We start from the raw sequence: 18,376 nt of genomic DNA, 5'->3' as shown, positions 1-18,376 counted from the left end.
ATAACAGAACGAGATGTTGCCTGGTCCTACGCCATCTTCACGATCATCGGTATTTTTCAATCAATTATTGCGGCTATTGTGTCAGTCTATCTCATTGAGGCTTTTCCTCATTTTCATTGGCTCTCTACTTTTTTTTTTTTCTACTTGGCCAAACATGATATTCTTTTCTAGATCTTTCCTGATGATAGTGTCCAAAGTTTTGCCATCCTTGCTTCTAAGGAACATTTTGGTTATATTTCTCCTAAGTCTGATTTGTTCAGTCTTTTGACAGTCCACAGTATATTCATAATTCTTCACCAGCACCACAGCTTGAATGCAACAATTTGTCTGATTTCTCTTTTCACTATACAACTTTCACATTTATATGCATATGAGAATGATACTGGTTCAGCTGTTTTAAAAAGACCAACTAACAGTGACTTAACCATGATACAAAGTTATTTCTCTCCCAAATTTGAGCTGTTGGACAGCTCAGGGCTGCTCTGCTTACAGGATTATCCAAGGACCAAGTTCCTTCTGTCTTGTTTTTTCACCATCTCCTAGGGTCTTCTGTTCTGTGTGGTTGAAGCTTGCAGACTGATTTCTAACCTTTGAGAAAGAGGCAAGAAGAAGTGAAGAGCAAGCAGCTTTCTTTTAAGCATATAAACCATTGCCCTCACCACTTCTGCTGTCATCCCTTCGTCTAGACCTTAGTCACATGACTTAGCTGAAGGATTGTGATTTGTAGTATCTATTTGACTAGCCACCTGCCCAGCTATAACTTACTAAAAAGAGGCAATGTGACAGCTAAGAAGGTTTTACCACACTGTGAAGGGACCAAAACATCTAAAAGAATAAGAAAGGAGAATGAAAACTCTGTGAAGGCAGAAATTTTTGTTCTTTTTGTTTACTGCTATTATTTCCTACTCTTAGAAGCATGCCTGGCAAATAGTATGTGCTCAATAATTTTTTAATGAATGAATTTGCAGATATATGAATAAGCAAAAGCTACTGCCAATTGAAAATCAGAAATCACTGAAAGACATTTGAAATTACACAATGAATCAATAGGAAAAAGTTGTATAAACATTCTTATGGAGTGATATTGCAAGTGAAATTTTAATTTTTAGAATTTCACAAAATGAGAGAGTCAGAATGAAGAATCATGTCCTAATTATGGGAATGCTTAGCTAGGGGTATAGTTTGAAGTTAACCTGAGAAAACTAAACTATGTCCAGATATTATAGCATAAACCAGCCAGAATAGAGACTTTGAGGTAATTTTCAGAGAACGCCTGTTAGTATTTTATAACATATCACAAACCCATTTTATGTTAGCTCTGAGACTCTCAGAATGTGCTTTGTTTTGTCTTGCTGATAGATTCCTTGTGTTATTTAAGGTATTGTCCTCCAGCCTACTTTTCAAAACACTTCCTAAGTGTAATTGTAGGGCAGTTGCATTGTTGATTGGTTTCCTTAACTTGTCTTTTACTATAATGTAAAAGCTCTTTCTAATATCCTATTAATATTGACTATCCCTTTTTATAGAGGCAAATATATATCTTTATATTTGTCAAAAACTAAAATATTTCCTTCCCTCCTTCCCCTTTCTTTTTCTCTTTTGTTCTTTCGTTTTCATTCTTGCTCTCTTTCTTCACTTCCCTGTCTGACTTTCTCTCATTTTCTTAATGTTGATCACCTCACAGATTTAAATAAGAAACAAATATGACAGCAGTGTAGTTGAGGTTTCTTATGCTAGGAGTAGTGGAGGTCAAGGAAAGAAGTTACTCACTGGGAAAAGAAATGACTAGAGCTACACAATATGGTACATTAAGACTCAAAGTAAGAAGCATTTATCAAGAAGAGAGGGCATGAATAGAAGTTTAAATTAAGGAAAAACTTGGAATGTGCTTAAAATACATTCAATCTAACCTGTCACATATTTTATACCATAATAAATTATATTCCTGTCATGGCCTCATATATACTCCTAAAAGAGTCTATAAAATCAGGCCCATGTTTCTGTATCTGTGTTTTCAGGTAGCAGCTAGCTAACTTTTATGCTTAATCCAGCTCAATAGACTCATGTCTGTAGAAGTACTTAGGTAGGTTTCATGGGTTTTAGACTTCGATTTTCCAGTCAATTCTAATTGAAAAGTGTTTTGGGATTAATCAAACCAGATAAAAGTTGAGGATAAAAATGTGGATTTATAATGATGCTGCACATTGGACCTTTTAAAGGGTACAATGTAGTATGAAATATACTTAGTTTCTGATAATTTTTTAATGTTTTTGGCTCATTTATAAATGCTTTATTGTCAAGGCAGCAACTTGGTAGGATTTTTCACACTTTATAAAAATTGTTGGGCCTTCAAAACAATGTTTAGTGAAGGGCTGATATATTCTCAGTCAACTTTACCTGTTTTTTTATTTCAAAGTAATTTAATTTGTGTGTGTATATATATATATATATATATACACACACACACACAAGTGAGGCACTTCAAAATTACTTTTCCCTATAATATTTTCTGGAAAACTGTAAAATCAGAAATCTTAATGTTTTATTTTCATGTTAACTTAGAGCACTGGAGACTCCTTGGGTTTATAGCACTTTTCAAAAGAACAAATAAAGAGAAATTAAACCGTATTCAACAATATTTCAGGTAAGAAAATAACAAAATGAAACATCACACATTTTCTTGGAATTTATGGCTTAGAGCCTTAGCTCTAATTAGCCAAAGCCTTGGTGCTAGTTTAGCTCTTTCCCAAAAATAGAAAATTGTTGAGCAGAGAGAATTCAGACACCTGGCTTAGGGGTAACCTGAGATTTGATTCCAAGTGGCAAAAGTTCAAATGGAAACACAAAGTCTGTCTTCTGCTAAATAATTCATACTCTTATTATGCTCAAAACATGCTTTCTCCCTCTTCTATTTTCTTGCTTTAAACTCTTTCTGCAGCGTCCTTCTCCGTTCCATTAATTTCTTGGTATATTATTTCAGCACGTCATACCCAATCTAGTACAAGTAAAATGTCATTTTAATGCCCCTACAAAAAAAAAAAAAAAGAATTTTTTTTTTTTTTTTTTTTTTTTACATGGATTGGCACCTTCTTTAATACTCTGACCCCACTACTGTTTGTATCACAAAATATACAGACATACACATTCTGAATGCCTACTGAGGGACAAAACTGTTCTTAACTGTGGGGACATGGCAGTGAATAAAACAAAAAAGTCGACACCCTCAAATAGCTTACTTTCTAATAAGGAAGATAGATAATAATGCAAATAAATATATACGTACTTTGATAGGGGGATAGTGATGGTGGGATGTTATGTGTGCGATGTTGCTATTTTCGATAGGTTGGTTGGGGAAAGCCTTTCCGAGGATGTGACGTTTAAACAGAGACCTGAATGGAGTAAGGGAGCAAGTTGTGCAGATATCTGGGGAAATATTTCTGGAAGAGGGAACAGTGAGTACAAAGGCTCTGAGGAAGAAAAAGGCTTGAGCTGTTACAGGAACAACGGGTATTTCTCTCTTCGGGGTTTTTAAAAAGGCTAACATATCCTTGAAGAAATGAATACTCAAAGTTCTGAGAAAATGATTACATATACAAAAGTGAATGAACTCTATGATACAGGAGAGCATATTAATATTTTCTTAATTTTTGAATATTATATAATTTTATCATTGGATGGGCTCCCGGAGTGTCCTATCTCTTGCTCTCACAGACAAGAATCTGAGGCCAAGTTTAAGGAGCTTTCCCAGGATCAGCTAGCTGGTTAATGCCAAAGTGGTTAAGAAGAACATGAGTTTAGGAGTCAGGCAGAGAAGTGTTCAAATATCAGATTCTCCATTCTTTAGCCATGTAATCTTGGTCACTTAAAGTTACTTAGTTACTTGAGGACACTGGTGGTTCTATGGTAGAATTCTCAGTTTCCATGCATGAGACTTGGGTTTGGTTCTAGGCCAGCACACTCATGTACAGTCACCACTCCTCTGTCATTGCGTGTTGCTGTGATGCTAAATAGGTCTCAGTGGGGTGTCCAGGCTAAGATGGGGTAGGAAGAAAGGCCTGGTGATCTACTTCTGAAAATCAACCAGTGAAAACTCTGTGGATCACCATAGTCCCATCCTCAACCGGTCATAGGAATGACATAGGACCGGGCAGCATTTTATTCAGGTGTGCATGGGGTTGCAGTGAGTCAGTGGCAGACTTTATGGTCACTAACAACAACAACGTAGTTATTTTACTTCTGGGAACCTCTGTAATATGTGGATAATGATACTTGTGTCAGGGTGGTGCCTGGCATGAAGTAAATGCTCAACTAGCAGTGGCTGTTATTAAAGCTTACACTAGAATGTAGGTGTCCTGGTACTCTTAATCTCTTCTCACTGTGTCACAACTCTACATGGCTTAAGGCAGCAGTTGCCACATAATAAAGTAGGTATTTTCATTTCTAATTTTAATTTTGCATTGCATTCACAATTTGTCCCCAAAATTCATCCTCTTTTCACTTAACCATGCAAAGCAAGAATAGTATTTTTTAACAGAATTCAAAAGAAATTGAATTTTGACTTCTGAATAGTGGTGGATACTCATCCTTAATATTATAACTGATCAAATTATGCATAAAGATGTCATAAAAGGCATTACAGTATAGCACTAGGCATTACAGTAGTCTAAAAGCCGTCCGTGTAGATGTAGATATCCTGTACATTTCTTGATGTGGTTCTTTCCAAGTTCATGCATTTTGTTGCTTCTGTGAATGGAATCTCTTTTCTGTATATCTCCAAATTGGTTATTGCATATCTGTTGCAAAGAAATTAATTTTTTATGTCTCATACCCTGCCACTTTATTGAACTCTTCTGTTGATTTTAATGGGCTTATTTTTTTTTTTTAGTATTTTATTGTGTTTCAAGTGAAAGTTTATATAACAAATTAGGTTCCCATTGAACAGTTTTTATACATTGTTCTGTGACATTGGTTATAATTTTCACATGTCAGCATTCTCATTATTTCCATTCTTTTTGTTCTATTTCCATTGATCTAGCTTCTCTTCCCCTTGTCTTTGCTTTTGGGTGAATGTTGACCATTTGGTCTCATCTAGGTGATTGTTTAAGGGAACACGTTCCAAGTTCAAAGAGTATCTTAGGGCAACAGTCCTGGGCATTTCTCTAGTCTCTATTGGTCCAGTAAGCCTGGCCTTTTTTAGGAATTTGAATTTTGTTCTACATTTTTTTCCCATTCTATCCTGGACCTCCTATTGTGTCCGTGGTCAGAATGGTCAGTGTGGTAGCTGGGTACCATTTAGTTCTGGTCTCAGGTTAGAAGAGGCTATGGTCTTGTGGGCAGTTAGTCCTGTGGACTAGTTTCTTCTTTAACTCTTCAGTTTCCTTCATTCCCTTTTGCTCTAGACAAGTAGAGACCAATGGTTGTATCTTAGATGGCCACTCCCTAGCTTTTAAGACTCCAGCTACTACTTACCAAACTAGGATGTAGAACATTATCTTTATGAACTATGTTATGCCAGTTAATGAGTTGTCCCACAAGACTATGGTCCCAAGCCTTTTAACCCAGTAAACCAGTCCCACAAGTTTGGATATGTTTAGGAAGTCTTCATAACTGTGCCCCCTATGTGTTTTATTGTTTATATGGGTATTTATGCAGCATACAAAAACATGTGTATACTTTTGCCTACAGATACACTTATACATGCACACACATGTACTGGCATATGCCCTCCTATACACATATATGCATACATATCTGCCTACATAACCACACAGATTTTTTGGCTGTTATTACTGTTGTTGCAGAATTGCATAAACCAAAAAAAAAAAAAAAAAAACCTAGTGCTGTCGAGTCAATTCTGACTCATAGCGACCCTATAGGACAGAGTAGAACTGCCCCATAGTTTCCGAGGAGTGCCTGGTGGATTCAAACTGCCGACCCTTTGGTTAGCAGCCATAGCTCTTAACCACTGAGCCTCCAGGGTTTCCGCAGAATCGCAAATGTTATAACGTTTACCGAAATTGTCTTTTTCTCGTGTACTTCTTAGTGTCTTCATTTTTACCTTGGTCAAGTTGTGCAGACTTAACCCATATTTGGTATTGCCTTTTCCATCACCAAAAATAGCAAGTGTATAGGGTCGCTATGAGTCAAAATCAACTCAGTGGCAATGGGTTTTTTTTACTATTTTAGAAAGTGATTCCCCCTTCCCTCTCCCTTCCATCCCTGGTAACCATCAACGAATGTTGCTTCCTGTGTGTATATCTATTCTTTACTTTTTATAATATTGGGGCCATACAATATTTGTCCTTTTGTGATTGACATATTTCATTCAGCATAATGTCCCCCAGATTCATCCATGTTATAAGATACTTGGCAGACTCCTCATTCTTTATAGCTGCATAGGCCATTATATATATGTACCACGATTTGTTTATCCATTCATCCATTGATGGGCACTTAGATTGTTTCCTTCTTTTTGCTATAGTGAATAATGCTGCAGTGAACACAGGTGTGCACATGTCTATTTGTGTCACTGAGCTTATATTACTTGGTTATATACCTAGGAGTGGGATTGCGGGATCATATGTCTATTTCTAGCTTTTTGAGGAAGCACCATACCATTTTCATAGTGGTTGTACCATTTTACAGTCCTATCAGCAGCAGAGTGTAAGAGTTCAGTTTCCCCACAATCTTGCCAGCATTTGTTGTTTTCTTGTTTTTTTTGATCAGTGCCATCTTTGCAGGGGTGAGAATGTTAATAGTGTTTTTTACTTGATTCACTGTAGATTTCTTGGTAAATAAGTGCATTGTCTATTAAACATATCTGCCTTTAATATTCTAATAGTTACATCTAGTATCTATTTCATATATATATATATGGCAGTACATTCCTAAATAATTTTAAATAATAATAATAGTCTTGACTTGCTTTTATTTTAATAGAAAACCATTTGTGCAGAGGTTCTTAACCTAGGGAAACCCTTATGGACTAGCAGTGGAAGGTGTTGTGAACCTTCTGAAATTGTATGCAGATTATTGTGTGTATGTGCATATTTACATTTTTTGTGGGGGAGTGGTCAAGTTTTTCATCAGGGATTCATGACCTGTTAATTCATTTGATGAATATTTATTGAGTGACTGCCGCATACACCAGGCACTGTTCTGGACACTAAGATTATATTCTTCAGCAAACCAAAAACCCAAATCCATTGCCATCGAGTCAATTTCAACTCATAGCGACCCTATAGGACAGAGTAGAAAGGCCCCATAGGATTTCCAAGGAGTGGCTGGTGGATTCAAACTGCCAACCTTTTTGGTTTGCAATTGTAGCTTTTAACCACTGCACCACCATGGCTCCATCTGTCAACACAGCAGACAATTTCTGCCTCTTAGGATAGATGTGTAGACAATAAACAACATCTGGAGATTGAAGATAAGCAACATCAATAAGTAAAAAAAATATTACTTCAGATAGAAGTGCTAAATATAAGAGCCAAAACCATAAAACTCTTAGAAGAAAACATAGCGATATGGCTTCATAACCATGTATTTGTGATATATTCTTAGATATAATACCAAAAGCCTGAGCAATAAAAGAAAAAATAGATTGGACTTCATTAAAATTAAAACCTTTTGTGCATCAAAGGACATTATCAAGGAAGTGACAACTTATAAATGGGAGGAAAATATTTGCAGCTCATTTATCTGATTAGGGCTTAATATCCATATATATAAAGAATTCCTGCAACTCAACAACAAAAAGACAAGTAACCCAATTTAAAAATGAGCAAAGGATTGACATTGCTCTAAAGAAGATAAATAGCCAAGAAGCACATTAAAAAATGCTGAACATCATTAGTCATTAGCGAAATGCAAACCAAAACCATGATGACATCACTTCACACCCACCAGGATGGCTATTTAAAAAATTTTTTTTAAGAAAGGAAAATAATGAGTGTTGGTGAGGATGTGGAGAAATTGGAACCTTCATCCATTGCTGGTAAGAATGTAAAATGGTGCAACCTCTATGGAAAACAGTGGCTTTTTTTTTTTTTCTCCCCTCAAAAGTTAAACATATAATTACTGTATGACCCAGCAATTCCACTCCAAGGTATTTATTCCAAAGAATTGAAAGCAGGAACACAACCACACTTGTACCCAGTGTTCATTGCAACGGTATTCACAGCAGCCAAAGGGTAGAAACACTTAGGTATTCATCATCAGATGAACGGATAAACAAAATGTGGTATATATACATACAATGGAATATTTTTCAGCTATAAAGTGTAATTAAGTTCATAGGCACACTACAACATGGATGTACCTTGAAAACATTATACTAAGTGAAATAAGCCTGACAGAAAAAGTCAAATATTGTATAATTCCACTTACATGAAATATATAGAATAAGCAAATCCATAGAGAAAGTAGGTTAGAGTTTACCAGACACTGGTGAAGGGGGTAACAGAGAGTTACTTTTTAATAGGCATCTGTTTGGGGTGATGAAAAAGTTTTAGAAGTAGCTAGTGGTTAAAGTTGCACAACATTGTATATGTAATTAATACCCCTGAATTGCACACTTAAAAATGATTAAAATGACAGATTTTATATATTTTTTACCAAAATAAAAGAAGAAAATAATAGAGGCAGATCATGTAGGGCCTTTTAGGTCATAGCGAGGATTTTGTCTTTTACTCAAAGTGAGATGCAAAGCCTTCGAAGAGGTTTGAGTAGAGGAATGACATGACCTGACTTTTCAGAGGCTCACTCTCAGTTGAGTTGAGAGTAGAGTGAAGGGGAGCATGGGCAGAAACAGAGTCTAATTAGGAGCCTTTTTCAATAATCCTGACTAGAGATGAGGATGACTGGGACTCAGATGGTAACAGTGGAAGTGATAAAAATTTTTGGATTTTAGATATATTTAAAGTTACAATTTATGGAATTTGCTGACTTAATGGATATGAGATGTTCCAGAAAGATGAATGAAGGACAGATGCAAGGTTGTTTTTGTTCTTTGATGCAAGGTTTTTTTTTTTTGCTGAAGAAATGGGAATAATGAAATTGCCATTAACTCGTGAGTACTACTACAAAGAGGAGTGGGTTGAAGGGGGAAAAGTCATTATCAGAAGCTTAGATTTGAACACGTAAAGTTTGAGATGCCTTTTACACCTCCAAATGGAAGTGTCATATTAATGTTGTTGTTCTTAGGTGTCGTTGAGTGGTTCCAACTCATGGCAACCCTATATAGAATAGAACAGAGCGAAACACTGCCCAGTCCTGTGTCATCCTCACAGTTGTTGCTGTATTTAAGCCTGTCGTTGTAGCCACTGTTAATTCATCTCGTTGGGGGTCTTCCTCTTTTCACTGACCCTCTACTTTACCAGGCATGATGTTCTCCAGGGACTGTCCAAAGTACATGAGATAAACTCCTCCCTCCTAAGGAACATTCTGGCTGTACTTCCAAGACAGATGTGTTCATTCTTCTGGCAGTCCATAGTTTATTCAGTATTCTTCGCCAACATCATAATTCAAGTGTATCAGTTCTTCAGTCTTCCTTATTCATTATTCAACTTTTGCGTGCATATGAGGTGACTGAAAATACTCGAGCTTGGGTCAGGTGTACCTTAGTCCTCAAAGTGACATCGTTGCTTTTCAATACTTTAAAGAGGCTTTTTGCAGCAGATTTGCCCAGTGCAATATATTGTCCGATTTCTTGACTGTTGCTTCTACGGACGTTGATTGTGGATCGACGTCAGTCTTTTCACCGTTTACCATGACATTGCTTATTGATCAAGTTTGAGAATTTTTGCTTTCTTTACGTTGAGGCGTAATCCATACTGAAGGCTGTAGTGTTTGGTCTTCATCTATAAGTGCTTCTGATCCTCTTCACTTTCAGCAAACAAGGTTGTTTCATCTGTATGTCGCAGGTTGTTGATGAATCTTCCTCCTGTCCTGACACCGCACTCTTCATCGTGTAGTCCAGCTTCTCAGATTATTTGCTTAGCATACAGATTAAATAAATATGGTGAAAGGATACAACCAATACACATACCTTTTCTGATTTTAAACCATGCAGTATTCTCTTGCTTTGTTCAAATGACTGCCTCTTGATCTGTGTACAGGTTCCTCATCAGCACAGTTAAGTCAATAAAACACAGATAAACATCTTTCTGGTATTCTCTGCTTTCAGCCAAGATCCATCTGACATCAACAATCATATCCTTGGTTCCACATTCTTTTCTGAATTGGGCTTGAATTTCTGGCAGTTCCCTGTTGATGTACTGCTGCAACCTTTTTTGAATGACCTTCTGCAAAATTTGACTTGTTGTGTGATATTGATATTGTTTGATAATTTCCACATTCCGTTGGATCACCTTTCTTTGGAATGGATCCTTTCCAGCTGATCGGTCAGTTAGTCATCTTCCAAGTTTCTTGGCACAGGCAAGGGGGCATTTCCAGTGCTGCATCAGTTTGTTGAAACATCTGTATTGGTATTCTGCCAATTTCTGGAGCCTTGTTTTTCACCACTGCCTTCAGTGCCTCTTGGACTTCTTCCTTCAGTACCATCAGTTCTTGATCATATGTGTGCCCTCAGTACCATCAATTCTTCCTTCAGTGCCATCAATTCTTGTCGTATGTGTGCTACCTCTTGAAATGATTGAATGTCGAACAGTTCCTTTTGGTACACTGATTCTGTGCATTCCTTCTATCTTCTTTTGGTGCTTCCTGTATCGTTCGATATTTTGCCCATAGAATCCTTCAACACTGCAACTCGAGCCTTCAATTTTTTCTTCAGTTCTTTCAGCTTGAGAAACGCCAATCGTGTTCTTCCCTTTTGGTTTTCTAACTCCAGGCCTTTGCACATTTCGTTGTAATACTTTGTCTCTTTAGCCGCCCTTTGAAATTTTCTGTTTAGCTCTTTTACTTCATTTCTTCTTTTGCTTCAGCTACTTATGTTTAGGAGCAAGTTTCAGAATCTCTTCTGACATCCATTTTGGTCTTTTCTTTCTTTCCTGTCTTTTTAATGACCTTTTTGCTTTCTTCATGTGTGATGACCTTGATGTCATCCACAACTTGTCTGGTCTTCAGTCATTAATGTTCAATGCATCAAATCTATTCTTTTTTTTTTTTTATTATTGTGCTTTAAGTGAAAGTTCACAAACCAAGTCAGTCTTTCATACAAAAACTTATATACACCTTGCTATATACTCCTAGTTGGTCACTCTCTAATAAGATACCACACTCCTTCCCTCCACTCTCTATCTTCATGTCTATTCAGCCAGCTTCTGACCCCCTCTGGCCTCTCATCTCTTCTCCAGACAGGAGCTGCCCACGTAGTCTCATGTGTCTACTTGATCCAAGAAGCTCGCTCTTCACCAGTATCATTTTCTATCCCATAGTCCCTGTCTAAATAGTTGGCTTTGGGAATGGTTCCTGTCTTGGGCTAACAGGAGGTCAGGGGCCCGTGACCCCTGGGGTTCTTCTAGTCTCAGCCAGACCATTAAGTCTGGTCTTTTTATGAGAATTTGAGGTCTGCATCCCACTGCTCTCCTGCCAAATCTATTCTTGATATGGTCTCTAAATTCAGGTGGGATATACTTAAGGTCATACTTAGGCTCTCGTGGACTTGTTTTAATTTTCTTAGCTTCCATTTGAACTTGTTTATGAGCAGCTAATGGTTTGTTCTGTAATCAGCCCCTGCCCTTGTTCTGACTGACGGTGTTGAGCTTCTCCATAGTCTCTTTCCACAGATGTAGTTGATTTGATTCCTGTGTATTCCATCTGGTGAGGTCCATGTATAGTCACTGTTTATGTTGTTGAAAAAAGGTATTTCTGATTAACAAATCATTGCTCTTGCAAAATTCTAATCCCCAGTGTCATTTCTGTCACCAAGGCCATATTTTCCAACTACTGATCCTTCTTGTTTCCAACTTTTACATTCCAATCACCAGTAATTATGAGTGCGTTTTGGTTACATATTTGATCAATTTCATACTACAGAAGTTGGTAAAAATCTTCAATTTCTTCATCTTTGGCATTAGTGGTTGATGCGTAAATTGGAGTAATATTTGTATTAACTTGTCTTCCTTATAAGCGTATGAATATTATCCTGTCACAGACAGTGCTGTATTCAGGATAGATCTTGAAAATGTTTCCATTTTTTTCTATTGCGAACAGTGCGATCACCAAAATGAACATGGGTGTGCATATATCTGTTTGTGTGATGGCTCTTATTGCTCTAGGATACATTCCAAGGAGTGGGATTGCTGAATTATATGGCACTTCCATTTCTAGCTTTTTAAGGAAGTGCCAGCTTGATATCTAGAGAGGTTGTACCATTTTACATTCCCAACAGCAGCGTATAAGCGTTCCAGTCTCTCCACACCTCTCCAGCATTTATTATTTTGTGTTTTTTGGATTAATGCTAGCTTTGTTGGGGTGAGATGGTATCTCATTGAAGTTTTGATTGGCATTTCTCTAATGGCTAATGATGGTGAGCATTTCCTCATGTATCTGTTAGCTGCCTGAATGTCTTCTTTGGTAAAGCGCTTGTTCATATCTTTTGCCCATTTTTAAATTGAGTTTTTAGTCTTTTTGTTGTTAAAGTTTTGCAGTATCTTGTAGATTTTAGAGATTAGACCCTGATTGGATATGTAGTAGCCAAAATTTTTTTCCCAGCCTGTAGGTTGTCTTTTTACTCTTTTGGTGAAGTCTTTTGATGAGCATAAGTATTTGATTTTTAGGAGCTTTCGGTTATCTAGTTTCTCTTCTGGTGTTTGTGCATCATTAGTAATGTTTTGTATTCTGTTTATGCCATGTCTTAGGGCTCCTAGCATTGTCCTAATTTTTTCTTTCATGGTCTCTTATCATTTTTTATTTTATATTTAGGTTTTTGATTCATTTTGAGTTAGTTTTTGTGCATGGTGTGAGGTATGGGTCTTGTTTCATTATTTTTATAGAAGGATATGCAGTTATGCCAGCACTATTTGTTTAAAAGGCTGTCTTTTCCTCATTTAACAGCCTTTGTCAAATATCAGCTGTTTATAGGTGGATGAATTTACATCTGGTTTCTCAATTCTGTTCCATTGGTCTATGTATCTGCTGTTGTACCAGTACCAGGCTGTTTTGACTACCGTGGCAGTATAATAGGTTCTAAAATCGGATAGTGTGAGGCCTCCCACTTTGTTCTTCTTCTCCAGTAATGCTTTACTCATCCAGGGCCTCTTCCTTTTCCATATGAACTTGGCGATTTGTTCCTCCATTTCATTAAAAACTTTCATTGTAATTTGAATCAGGATTGCATTGTATCTGTTGATCGCTTAGAGTAGAATTGATATTTTCACAATGTTGAATCTTCCTATCCATGAGCAAGGTATGTTTTCCACTTAATGTAGGTCTCTTTTGGTTTCTTGCAGTAGTGTCTTATTGGGTTTTTTTGTATAGGTCTTTTATATCTCTGGTTAGATTTAGTCCTAAGAATTTTATCTTCTTGGGGGTTATTGTAAATGGTATTGATTTGGTGATTTCCTCTTCAAAATTCTCTTTGTTGGTTTTTGTATGTTTATCTTGTATCCTCATACTTTGCTGAAACCTTCTATTAGTTCCAGTAGTTTTCTTGTGGATTCCTTGGGGTCTTCTGTACATAAGATTATATCACCTGCAAATAGAGATACTTTTACTTCTTCCTTACAAATTTGGATGCCTTTTATTTCTTTTTCTAGCCTAACTGCTCTAGCTAGTACCTCCAGCACAATGTTGAACAAGAGTGGTGATAAAGGGCATCCTTGTCTGGTTTCTGTTCTCAAGGGGAATGCTTTCAGAGTCTCTCCATTTAGGATGAATGTTGCCTGTTGTTGGCTTTGTATAAGTGCCATTTATTTTGTTGAGGAATTTCCCATCTATTCCTATTTTGTTGAGAGTTTTTTATCATGAGTGGGTGTTGGACTTTGTCAGATGCCTTTTCTGCATCAGTGGAAAGATCATGTAGTTCTTGTCTTTTGTTTTATTTATGTGATGGATTACATTGATTGTTTTCCTAATGTTGAGCCATCCCTGCATACCTGGTATGAATCCCACTTGGTCATGGTGAATTTTTTTTTTTGATATCTTGTTTAATTCTATTGGCTAGAATTTCACTGAGGATGTTTGTGTCTGTGTTCATGAGGGATATTGGTCTATAATTTTCTTTTTTGTGTGGTAACTTTACCTGGTTTTGGTATCAGGGTTATGCTGGCTTCATAGAATGAGTTTGGGAGTATTCCATCCTTTTCTATGCTCTGAAATATCTTTTGCAGTAGTGGTGTTAACTCTTCTCTGAAAGTTGGTTAGAATTCTCTAGTGAAGCTGACAGGGCCAGGGCTGCTTTTTGTTGGGAGTTTTTTAATTGCCTCTTCAATCTCTTCTTTGCTATACCTTTATTTATTTGTTCTTCCTTGGTTTATGTTAGTTTAGGTAGGTGGTATGTTTCTATAAATTAGTCCATTTCCTCTAGGTTTTCTAATTTGTTAGAGTACAGTTGTTCATAGTATTCTGTTATAATTCTTTTAATTTCAGTTCGATCTATTGTGATATCACCCATCTCATTTCTTATTCAGGTTATTTGCTTTCTCTCCTGTTTTTCTATTGTCAGTTTGGCCCATGATTTATCAATTTTGTTGATCTTTCCAAAGAACCAGCTTTTGGTCTTGTTAATTCTTTCAATTGTTTTTCTTTTCTCTATTTCATTTAATTCTGCTCTAACTTTTATTATTTGCTTTCTTCTTGTGCCCAAGGGCTTCTTTTGCTGCTCTATTTGTTCGAGTTATAAGGTTAATGTTTTGATTTTGGCCCTTTCTTCTTTTTGGATGTTTGCATTTATTGCTATAAATTGACCTCTGAGCACTGCTTTAGCTGTGTCCCAATGGTTCTGGTAGGATGTGTTTTAATTGTCATTAGATTCTGGGAATTTCTTTATTCCATCTTTAATTGCTTCTATAATCCAGTAGTTTTTGAGCAAGGTGTTGTTCAGTTTTCATGTACTTGGTTTTGGTTCCCCCCCCCCCCTTTTTATGTTGTTGAAGTCTATGTTTATGGCTTTATGGTCAGAAAAGATGCTTTCTAATATTTTGATGTTTTTGAATTCTGTTAAGATTTGCTTTGTGGCCTAATATGTGGTCTTCTGGAGAATGTTCCATGTGCGTTGGAAAAGAAAGTATACTTGGCTGCTGTTGGTTAGAGTGTTCTGTATATGTCTGTGAGATCAAGTTGGTCGATTGTGGCATTTAGATTTTAAACCCACCAAAAACCAAACCCAGTGCTGTCAAGTTGATTCCGACTCACAGTGACCCTAGAGGACAGAGTAGAACTGCACCATAGAGCTTTCAAGGAGTGCCTGGCAGGTTCGAACTGCCACCCTTTTGGTTAGCAGCCGTAGCACTTAACCACTGTACCACCAGGGTTTCCATTTAGATCTACTGTGTCTTTATTGAGCTTCTTTCTGGATGTTCTGTCTTTCACCAAAAGTGGTGTGTTGAAGTCTCCTACTATTATTGTGGAGTTGTCTGTCTTGCTTTTCAATGCTATTAGAGTTGTTTTAATGTATTTTGGAGCCCTGTCATTGGGTGCATAAATATTTATTATGGTTATGTCCTCCTGGTGTATTGATCCTTTAATCATTATATAATGCCCTTCCTTATCCTTTGTGGTGGATTTTGCTTTAAAGCCTATTTTGTCAGAGATTAATGTTGCCACTCTTGCCCTTTTTTGATTGTTGTTTGCTTGATATAGTTTTTTCCATCCTTTGATTTTTAGTTTGTTCGTGTCTTTGAGTCTAAGGTATGTCTCTCGTAGGCAGCAAATAGACAGATCGCGTTTTTTAAAATCTATTCTGCCACTTTCTTTCTCTTTGTTGATGTGTTTAGTCCATTTATATTCAGTGTAATTCTTGATAGGTATGAGTTTAGTGGTGCCATTTTGACGTGTTTTTTTTGTGTGTTTTGACAGTTTGTTCCACTTAATTTTCTGTGCTGTTTTGTTTTTCTTTATGTGTTTTCTTTTCATCTTTTTCATTGTTGTTTGTTTCGTATTTGCTGAGTTTTTATAGTTTTCTTGTTTTTTATTTTGATGTGTAGGATTGTTAGTTTCCTTTGTGGTTACTTTTATTTACCTCTATTTTTCTAAGTTTAAACCAATCTTTTATTTCTTCATTTTGCCTTGACTTCCTCTTCATAGGAAAGATCTGTGACTACATTATTTAGTCCCTCTTTTTTTGTTTTAATGTTGTCATCTTTTATATATTGACGTTTTTGTTTTCCTATTTTCAGTGTTTTAGCTTTGATTTATTTTTGTGACTTCCCTATCTGGGTTGATACCTGGTTGTTCTGTCCTGTGTTGTAGTCTTGGGTTGTTATCTGATGTTATTGATTTTCTGACCGGAGGATTCCCTTCAGTATTTCTTGTAATTTTGGTTTGGTTTTATAGATTCCCTAAACTTCTCTTTATCTGGAAATGCCCTAATTTCACCATCATATTTGAGAGACAGGTTTGCAGGATATATAATTCTTGGCTGGCAATTTTTTCCCTTCAAGTCTTTATATATGTCATCCGCTTGCCTTCTTGCCTGCATAGTTTCTGCTGAGTTGTCAGAGCTTATTCTTACTGACTCTCCATGGCTTTTCATTTATCCCTAGCTGCTCTTTAAATTCTCTCTCTTTGTATTTGGTTTTGGCAAGTTTGATTATAATGTGTCTTGGTGACTTTCTTTTGGAATCTACCCTGTATGAGGTTTGGTGAACTTCTTGAATAGGTATCTTCTCCTCTTTCACAATATCAGGGAAGTTTCCTGCCAACAAATCTTCAGCAATCCTTTTTGTATTTTCTGTTATCCCCCCCACCCCGTTCTGGTACTCCAGTCACTTATAGGTTATTCCTTTTGATAGAGTTGCACATAATTCTTAGGGTTTCTTCATTTGTTTAAATTCTTTTATCTGAGTTTTTCTTAAATAAATTGGCATCAATGCTTTTCCCTCAGTCTCACTAATTCTGACTTCCGTTGTCTCAGTTCTGCTCCTATGATGTTCTATTGAGTTGTCTAATTCTGCAGTTTTGTTAATCTTTTTTGGATTTCTGTTTGCTGACTTTCTGTGGATTCTTGCAGCTTATTAAATTTGTCATCATGCTTTTGTATAACTTTCTTAAGTTCCTTTGTTGCTTTGTCTTTGTTTCTTGGCTTGGTCTGCAGTTTATCTGATCTCCTTCCTGATCTCTTGAAGAGCTCTGTATATTAATCTTTTGAACTCTACCTCTGGTAATTCGAAGAAATTCTCTTCTTCTGGGAGGTTTCTAGATTTTTTGGTGGCTTGCTGAAGCAATCATGGTCTGTCTGTTTATGTGATTTAATATTGACTGTTGTCTCCAAGCCATCAATCAGTTACTGTATTTATTTATTTTATGTTTGCTTACTGTGTCCTGGGTTCTTGTTTTGTTTTGATATGCCCACATAGGCTGGTCATGTGAGGCACTTTGATTATTGGCGTCTTTGAGGCGTTCATGTCCTGTCTCCAGATGGTTAGAACTGTTACTAGGTATGTGAGTCCAGGAGTCCATTTATTTTTCTTGTGTGGGTTCAGCTCAGGTGTCCAGTTTGTCCATTACTGAGTGTGTGGTGTAGGCTCTCACCTACAGTCCTAGATGAGCAGGGGCGATTGGATTAGCCATAGGTATCTGGCAGCAGTAAGGGGTTATGTGCTGAGCAGGGTACGGTCTAATGGCTGCCTCTGAGTGCCTGGCTGGAAGGCATGCCTCTGTTCCCTAGAGCACATAGGTGGGTGGGTTTTGCAGCCAGACTTTGGGCAACAAGTGCTGTTTGTTCTAAGGACTGGGAAGCACCGCGTATTCTTGGACCCCTGTGGCAGGTGGCTAGATGGAGTGGGTGGAACCACTAGTCCTCAGGCCCCTGATGTGGGCGAGGACCCTTTTTAATGGGCAGGGTGGTGTCAAATGTCACAAATCTGCCACTCTCTCTTAGCTGTTGCAGTTCAAACTAGACTTCAGATATATACCGTATTGTACTGTGCTGATGAGGGCCTATGCTGTTGAAATGGGCCCACACAGGTCTAGGCAGGGGTGAAAGGCATCCAGAGTCCATGGACCACTTATGTCTGTGCATAGGCAAAGGGTCTGTGCCTGCCCTGGGGTCCTGGCTTAGGGGAGCTGGCAGGTCATTTTTTCCTGTTTGTTAATGCATTCCCTATTCAAAGCTGGGAGAATGGCTGGGGCCTACTTTCAGCCCAGGGGGTGCACCAATCACTGAAGCTGAACCAGGTCCTGGAGCAGAGTGGTGAGGGGGCAGGTAAGTGGGAGAGAGGTACTCCTTAAAGGGGGGAAAGGCTTTTTTTTTTTA

General features: G+C 37.3%; 1 protein-coding gene across 10 annotated transcripts in view; it reads left to right on the top strand.

The window, feature by feature from the left end:
- MRPL1 (mitochondrial ribosomal protein L1) overlaps positions 1 to 18,376 on the top strand; it is a 155,576-nt gene that overhangs the window by 121,975 nt on the left and 15,225 nt on the right. The gene's annotated exons all lie outside the window — the stretch shown is intronic.

Source organism: Loxodonta africana, chromosome 5 (assembly GCF_030014295.1).
Source record: "Loxodonta africana isolate mLoxAfr1 chromosome 5, mLoxAfr1.hap2, whole genome shotgun sequence".
Taxonomy (NCBI): Eukaryota; Metazoa; Chordata; class Mammalia; order Proboscidea; family Elephantidae; genus Loxodonta; species Loxodonta africana.
This window is presented reverse-complemented; position numbering and strand designations above follow the sequence as displayed.